At 33.8% G+C, this 9,312-nt stretch overlaps 1 pseudogene; it reads left to right on the top strand.

Annotated features, from left to right (window-relative positions):
- The first annotated feature begins 6,267 nt into the window (after window positions 1-6,267).
- LOC120129256 lies at window positions 6,268-8,402 on the top strand (annotated as a pseudogene).
- The last annotated feature ends 910 nt before the right edge of the window (window positions 8,403-9,312 follow it).

Genomic DNA, 9,312 nt, shown 5'->3' with positions numbered 1-9,312 from the left:
CTGAAAGTCCTGTAGAAAAGGTGCTCATTGAATAGCTCAAGCTAATAACATAAGAACGAAAAACATCCAAACATTGAGCTTATAAATCCCAACATTATAATAACTAATCTAAAGCAACATTATGAGTCTTATAAACATAAGCATGCTAAAGACATGGTACTAAGCAGTAGGTACATGTATGATCTTAATCAAATGTTACTTACTTAAGGTTCAAGTATTCTATCGCTGAAGTAGGAGTCTCGCACTTCCCTTAATCATTTTCTAAGGTTCTTGCCATGAGTACACCTCTATTGGGTTTTAACCACAATGATTGTAACTTGTGTATATTATCTCAATGCAACACTAACACTACTATGCATTATCTGAATCCAAAACTGACACTGTTGTGCATTATTTGATTATGAAACTAACACTACTGTGTATTATCTGAATATGACACTGACATTACTTTGCATTATCTGAATGTGACAGTGCCATTATTGTGCATTTTCTGAATGCGACACTGACAATACGACACTCTACTAGTATCTGGTCTCACATATCATCAAATACTAAAATATTGAAATGGGGTACCAGTATCACATAACATCAGTAAAGTCCCCGTTAAGTTGTTAAATTATCTCTCGGTATCACATTGCATCATGTAGATCATGAATGGGGAATCTGATATCACATAGCATTGATAATTCCTATTTAGCTAAAGCATTAGCTTGGTATCACAAAGCATCAAGCGAAGTTTTAAGGACAATTATTATACTCAGTTGATGAAACTAAATATGCATATTTGATATCCTAAAGGCCACACAACACTAAAAATGCCCCACTAGGGCAACTAAGGTAACCTAACTACACATTACTGTAGCACGACAAACTAAGGTGAGGTCAACCCCTCACTAGTTGTTATCTTGCTCGTTCTCTCATCTAGAATACTATACAAAAGCTTATTAATCTGTTACATCTATTAGTTTATTAAGCTTCTCTAATATGTTCATTCACTACTTAAGGGTGTTTTATTCATTTTTTGTCTCTAAAAGGTCTATATGTGTTTCATGATTTTACAACAGTTATTATTCATGCTGTTCATTAGCTACATTGCTTGCTAGCCTGATGCCTGACTTATTCATTACTGAGTAGCGACACTCTGGTCATTCTTCTTGTACTTCTCAACTCCCCTTGAATTGGAGGGATGACTTATTCATTCTCGGTTCACTGCCATTCCCATAGTACACAATTTCGTCATTACGAAATCTTACTTAGTTATCGTACAAATTATTGGTACATCCTCTACAATGATCCTCGTTCTTAATTACTCATTACGTCCTCAATTGATGATATTTGGATGTATGACACCTAATATGGTTACTTAGGTCGTAACTCAATCATACAAGTGTTTCTAGGCATATTTGTTTATTTATGTCACTCACAAACTAAGTCTCACCATTACTGGCCATCCTTGACTTTTACGATCCTTAAAGAGGTCGAATCTAACCATCCAAAATGAGTAGTATCGATACTATACTTGTAGTATAGATACTATACTTGTAGTATCGATACCCCCATGAGTATTGGTACCAAAAATGGTTTTTGTTTGTTAAAAAATAGCATAGTATCAATATTAGATACCCTCATTATCGATACTAGAGAGGTAGTATTGATACTCCTATTTTCAATATCGGTACTCTTTTCTAGCGTTTGTGTAACATCCCAAAATCAGAGCTAGTGACTAAAATGTGAATTTTGAAAGCTTTGTGTTCAATTTCAAAATAAGTTAAACGTTCAGGGATTTAATTGGAGAATTTTGATGTTGGATTTAATAGTAAAGTTTGAAAGTAATAAGGGTAAAATGGTCTTTTCAAAGGAAAGATTTTATCTTTCCTTTATAAGAGAAGTAAACACGTGGAGAAGGGAAAGAAAATTCTAGAGCATTGGGTATCTTCTTCATCTTCTCTCCCGTGGCTCCATTGGTAATGTAAGTTGGTCTCAGTTGGTTAATTCTTTCGTTTAAAGCTTGTTTTGATTCTAAAGATAAGTAAAAACTCAAAGATGGATATGTTAGAAGAGATTAAGTAAATAGAGTTTTTAAGTGAAATTTTGAATGAGAAGGTTTTAATGAATTTGGAAGTTGAATTTGACTTTTCATAAGTGTGAATAAGAAGTTATAAGTGTTAAAATTAAGTTTGGTGTATATGGAAAATTTGGTATGATTCTTAGTTTTAAGAATTTGGGAGATATATGAGAGATTATAAGGTGTTGGAATGATAGAAGTTAGTTAAAGTAGTATAGTTGAGTTTGGTAGAATAACAAGGGCTTTATACATGAAAATTGGGTGAAGTGTTGATAATTTTCGGGTGAAAATAGTTTGTTCTGGGCAGAGTGTATCGGTACACTATGAATAGGTACTAATACACTAAGACCAATTTTTGAAGAACAACTTCATGGTGTATCGATATATTAAGGAGTGTATCGATACCCCCTTGAAAATGAAAATTTCGAATGTAATTTATATACCGATACATAGGCATTATATCGATACACCAGAAAAGGGATGTACCGATACCCTATAGTGTGTACCGATACACTTCAAAAGGAAAATAGAAATAGATATTTCCTTTAGTTTAAGAAATGAAATATTAGAGTATTTCAATTGGAATACTGATATGTATAATGTATGATTATGTAGATATCAAACAAGAGCAAGACAAGTCAGATTCTCCTTTCCACATATCATATCAGAATTGTAATGGAATATATGTATTTTGTTATATAGAGTGTAGTTGGCATGTAGTCTAAAGATATAAATTGTATTAGCTCTGATATGTTTTGTAAAACCAACTTGATTTTTAAATGAATGAAAAGCAATCATTTTCTGGAACTGTGAATTTAATTTTAGTTATTTTGTAAAGAAAAATGTTTGAAAAGTCAATGTGACACATTAGACTTGGATATGGGTCGGATCCAGGTTGGGGGTGTTACAGTTTGTGTTGATACCCTTTTTTAACGTTGGTATTGACTGGCGTTGAAAAATGAGTATTGGGTTTTTTTCCAGTATCGATACTCCTACCCAGAAATCTCTCTCTTAGGCTCGAGAAAACACAAAAAAATCCTAAAGGTCTTAGTTTGATCCCAAAACATATGTTAAAGCTTAAAAAAGTTGCTTAGGGTCAAAAAGTATCATAACAACACATGCTTTACATAGAAAGCGTCATCTAATCATAAAATCAATCTTAAACCCTAAAATGCTCGAACACTCAAATCTTAAAAATATTCATGCTTATGAAATCCTTAACACCACAATGGATACAAACACACTACATTGTTGTTAGAAACCTGAAATGAAACTCATTTCTCAATAAGCTTTACTTTCTCCCACTCTTCTTGAGCTAAGATGATTCCCCTTCCTCTAGCATAAAAGGAAAGTTATGAGATTCTAAACATAATGTTACTGGAGGGTTTAGGGACGAATTATAAAGCTCAAAAGGCTACCTTTAGCTATGGCACTTGGAGAAGAAGGAAAAGAGAGAAATGAGAAGGAAATAAGAAATAAGAGAAGAAAAAGATTGAAACGAGAATGCTTCATCTTTCAAAATGGAATAATCACATTTGGTCCTTCTTCATCTTTCTACTATTAAAAACCCTTATATGGCTAATTAGGCCCAATTCTAACCTATTAGACCCACTTGGTTAATGACTTTAATCATGAAATTCACAAGGTCCATATGATTTTCGGATAAACTCAAATTACCCGAAATTTTGGGTTACATTATTTATCCATAATAACAGACGACGTTAGGGTGTGAAATTCAAATCGCGATGCTTTGTGGCAAATTAGTGGAGGAAAAAAAGTAATAGGAGAGGAAGATTGACTTTTTATATTTTTAATTATTTCATTTAGGTTAAATTATAGCATTAACCACCTAAATGCTGTCTCCTTTCATTTTAACCATCATTTTTTAAATTTTATCAATCATGTCATTCAATTATTTAAATGTATTTAATCATGTGATGACGTGTCACCATTTGGTTAAAAGAATACATACAAAGAGATGAAAGGGGAACAAATAGTGTTCTAAGAGGCTAGGGAAGCTAAGGAGACAATTCGAGTGACCAAGCCCCCAATTGTGATTCGAATTACATATTTTTTTTAAAATATTGTGGCTACTTCCAAAATTAAAGAAAGAATTACTTATTTAGGGAATTAAACTTAAGTAAATTATATGATTAGGACTTATTCATGGACTTTAATCTCAAATTAGTAAAAAATTATATTCACATATAGTTAAAATAAAATTTAAAATAATTTTTATTTTTATTTTTATTTTAATTAAATTTAACATTTTCTCTTTATATGAAATACATCAATTTATCCTAAATTTTAATATTTGTTTATCAATCTCATTGAATGCAGAAATATTCAAATAGAATGTCTAAACAATTATTTTAAATTTTAATAATTTAAATTACGCTATTCATCATTACTTTTAAGAAAATTTTTTGAAATTATAAACAATGTTAAGCATAATATTTAAAAGAAAAAAAAATATTGTATACATATTTCTTTAACTCAAAATGAAAAGTTAAAAAATTTAATTTTGATTTTGAAAAATATTTTTTAGAGTTAAAATTATATTTTTAACATTTATCTTTATCATATGATTTGCTTATTTTATTTTTATAATTTATAAATGTTTAATAAAAATGCACTTGAAAAATATTTTTCAACTCAAATATTAAAATTAAAATTATTTAATTACTATAAAGAAATATTATTGTTTTTTTTCTAAAATAAAAAAATATTTTTATATTAATTTGAGATTAAAATCCATAATAAGTCCTAATCGTATAATTTACTTAAGTCTCTAATAAGTATTTCTTTTCTTTGATAGTACTCACAATATATTTATACAAAATTATGTAAATCAAATTACAATTGAAGGCTTTGCTCAGTAGCATTGTCTTTTTTATAGCAAGGCACTAAATTGAATGCACTAAATAGTTGGATGATTAATAAATTTAAAAAATAGTGGTCAAAATGAAAAGGTTTAATAGTTAAATGATCAATGATATAATTTTACCTTTCGATAATTATGATGAGTTTTTGCAAATGTATTGAATCGTATGCTAAAATGATACCTGGACCAAGCAAATTGCAGTTGTAGCTTTAGCTGTAATAGTTATTATAGTTGCCATCCTTGAGCCTTTCCATTGCTTGGAAAGTCAACCTTTCTCAGGCCACCCATATATAATCTAATCCTTCTCAATTCCATCACTAAATCTTCAAAACCTCCGAACTTCATCAACTAGTTTCTCTTCTTTGGGTTGTTTTCAAAATGGTTGAAATCGATGTTCCTTGTTAGAGTTTGTTATGGTTTGTTATTAGCTTGTTATTAGTTGTTATTAGTTTGTTATAGTTGTTGGTTACTTGGGCTATATAAGCCACACTTATATTAGATTGTAGGTAGAGTACTTTCTTCAATGATCAATAAAATTTTCATTCTGTCATCTCTCTATCTTTAAGTTTCCTCCTCCTTCATTTGAGCTTTCATCATTCTCAGCCTTCATGGCAGCATTCTCAAATGGTATCATTCGCTGAAAGGTCCTGCTTGTGGTGTGAACTCTCATTACTGTTGTGCTCGATGTTCATCCTTGTTCCATGTTGTGTGTGTTAACGAAGAACTCTATATGTGCGATTCAACCAGGTGACTCATAAATCAAGTTCCGACTGTTTCTAATTTTTGATTGCAAGCATTTTATCTCTGGCAATCAGTTAGCCTTTGAGCAAATAGTGAAAAAAATCGTTCAGTTGTGTTTTCTTGCGTGTTTTGCTCCTTTTTCTTCTGGATCTGATCGGTTGCATTTGGTTGTTGGCTTAAGCTTCTTTGGTTCGTCTTGTTTTGGTTTGGTTCATAATTTTGCCTCCTGTTTGTTAGATTGCCTGTTAGAGTGCTCTTGTTTTAAGATGACACATGGAGTTCAATTTACTCACAGGCCTGATGTAAACTCAACTATTATTGCTTCTACCTCTTATCTGATTCATCCTCTTCCTAAAGCTGATACTGTCAAGTTATCAGAGAGCACGTATGTTATCTGGAAACACCAAGTGAATTGATGGTTATGGGTTACTCGGTTATATTTCAGATCTAATATCTCATGGTTGTTGTTTCATCGGTCGTCTACCTTTGCTGGTATGTTTTGCGGTTCGGTTTTAATCCTTATTGATCGAAACTGTTTTTCTGTTTACTGAACAAGGTCAGAGTCTCGCTCACTGCTATGGCAACAGAATGGTTTTCAATGGAGTTTGTTGCAGATTTTCGTTTTGCTTTAGATGTTTTTTAGTTAATATTTGGTTGCTTTGGTTCACTACTACTCATGTTATTGGTTCGTATTGTGATTTTTGCTGCTACAAATTGTTGATGGTTTGATTCTAAGGTGACCATTGAGTGGTTCAGTTGGTGCATCTACTGTTTTGCTGGTTATGCATTTTTCCGTTCGGTTCTCCAATCGTACAGCAGCTTTAAGGTGTTCATAGAGTAATCGTTCATCACTTGTTACTTCTTCTCCAAAGTTTGACATGGAACTTTGAGGCTTAACAGCTAAGTTACCATAGAAGAAAATCTCTGGGGAGGGTTAAGAGTTTAACAGCCTTGCCTTCCTTAACCAGACAAAATAGGATGTTTTCTTGCCCAGAGAGGCTTCAGATTGCATTCGGGAGCTCGTAGCTTAACCGCCTTGCTTCCAACAAAAGAAAGTCCCAATAAGTGAGGAAGAACAGTGAAGATGAAAAAAAAAAACTCTGAAAAGAAGAAGAAAGCCGAGGAAAGTTGAAGAAAGAAGATGTTCGGTAAATTGTTCATCGAGACGGCAAGACGGTTGAATTCCAGCTTATTAAGTTTGCACTCTTTGTTTGATCAACTTTCTAATAGCAAGTTTATTTTGAAGAAAATTAAAAGGTGGAAAAGTAGAGTGAATGTTAGAGTTTGTTATGGTTTGTTATTAGCTTGTTATTAGTTGTTATTAGTTTGTTATAGTTGTTGGTTACTTGGGCTATATAAGCCACACTTATATTAGATTGTAGGTAGAGTACTTTCTTCAATGATCAATAAAATTTTCATTCTGTCATCTCTCTATCTTTAAGTTTCCTCCTCCTTCATTTGAGCTTTCATCATTCTCAGCCTCCATGGCAGCATTCTCACATTCCTCCATTTTTTATCTGTCCAATCTCTCTGGGAGATTATGAAGGATCCTGTCACGGTTCCGACAGGGATTACATACGACAGGGAAAGCATCGAGAAATGGCTGTTTTCAGGCAAGAACACTGCATGTCCGGCTACGAAACAAACTATTTCGGATTGTGAACTTGTCCCCAATCATACCCTGAGAAGATTGATTCAATCATGGTGCACTTTAAATGCTTGCCATGGCATTGAACGAATCCCGACGCCGAAGCCACCCATCAGCAAAGATCAGATTAAAAAACTCCTCGATGATGCCATGTCACCGTTGCAACTTATGAAGTGTTTAGTCCGGCTACGATTGATCGCTTCCGAGAATGATACGAACAAGAGGTGCATCGAGTCTTCCGGTGCCGTTGAGTTCTTGGCTTCGATTGTGAGCAAATACGACTCGACGGTGGCCGACGAGGCTTTGAACACTCTCTACAATCTCCAACTATCGGAAGCTGCTCTCAAGAATCTTATGGGGAGGAATGGTGATTTCATAGGGTCCGTAACGAGAGTAATGCAACGCGGAAGCTACGAATGTCGGACTTACGCGGTGTTCATGTTGAAATCAATGCTCGAAATAGCCAATCCGATGCAACTCATCAGCTTGAGACAGGAACTCTTCGCCGAGCTGGTTCGAGTTTTATGCGACAAAGTTTCCCAACGGGCCACAAAAGCTACATTGAAGTTGCTGGTAACTATTTGTCCGTGGGGGAAGAAACAAGATCAAGGCTGCCAAAGCAGGTGTGGTTCCGGTCTTGGTCGACATGCTTCTCAATTCATCACATAGAAGGGCTTGTGAAATAATCCTAACGGTGCTAGACGAAGTTTGTCGATGCGAAGGCAGGTCGGAGCTGCTAAGTCACAGAGCCGGGCTCGTGGTCGTTTCGAAGAAGATACTTCGAGTATCTCAGGTCGCAAACCAGAGGGCAGTGAGGATCCTGTGTCCATTTCCAAGTTCTGTGGCACATGTGATGTGGTTCAAGAGATGGTGCAGTTGGGGATCGTGGCAAAATTGTGCTTGGTGGTACAAGTGGAATGTGGACATAAGACTAAAGAGAAAGCTAGAGAGGTGCTCAATTGCATGGCAAAGTATGGATGAACTCTCCTTGCATTCCAAGCAACCTGCTCTCCTCTTATCCAGCTTGATCGGATGGAGAAAATTCAGTGGATTCAAGAGTTTCAAACATTCTATACCATTTTTGTCAATTATCTAAACACTTTTGTACATAACTGTTCATTGGATAAAATACAACCCAGGTCACTCAATTATTGATCATGTTACAAACAATATACTTTTTCCTTTTTAAAAGTTATAATTTAGTCACGCAATTAAAATATTTTGCAAACAACTTATTTTGTCGATAGAACTGACACATGCGTTTAATATGATTTGATATAAATAATAATTTTAGTTCTTAAAATTTATATATTCAATTAATTTGGTCCTAATTTGAAACAATTTGATAATTTACTCATTCTATTTAAAATTCCATCAATTCAATTCTTTTTTACAATATTCAAACCAAGTGAGTATATTGATCAAAGCAACAATTGGAGAACCACGTTTTACTATATAGTAACAACAAATTATTATTAAATTGTTATTATACAAGGAAAGTAACATGAAAATTAACATTTTTGGAGAAGAACAAAGATTAAATTATTAGAATTCTTAAATATAAAAGGTTAAATTTATTGAACTATTTCGAATTAGAATCAAATTGATAGAATGTATAAGTTTTAGGAATATTATTTTGAATTAGTATTTCAAATCAGTGACCTAATTGTTCATTTCATAAAATTAAGTAAGCGTTTCCAGAAGACAAAATTAAAATCCCCAAAGACCCTGAGATGCACAAAGTTGGCAGAAAGACGGCGTTGAAATGAGCCAAAACAGTTTGGCCGACGGCGGCGTCAATGGAGGTCAAGGCTCAACCTTTTTGATACTACGAAGCCGGTCCACGGTTCATGCATCGGTTAAATGGAGCCAAGGCCGGCTGGGTCCCCTGCAGTGACCGACTCAAAATGCCAAAAGCAATAGCCACATTTTCTTCAATTTCAGCGTTTTAACAGTGTCGTAAACTAATCTCTA

Source organism: Hibiscus syriacus, unplaced genomic scaffold (genome assembly GCF_006381635.1).
Source record: "Hibiscus syriacus cultivar Baekdansim isolate YM2019G1 unplaced genomic scaffold, ASM638163v2 tig00110483_pilon, whole genome shotgun sequence".
Taxonomy (NCBI): domain Eukaryota; kingdom Viridiplantae; phylum Streptophyta; class Magnoliopsida; order Malvales; family Malvaceae; genus Hibiscus; species Hibiscus syriacus.
The sequence above is the reverse complement of the archived record's forward strand: the minus strand, read 5'-3'. Positions and strand labels throughout refer to the sequence as shown.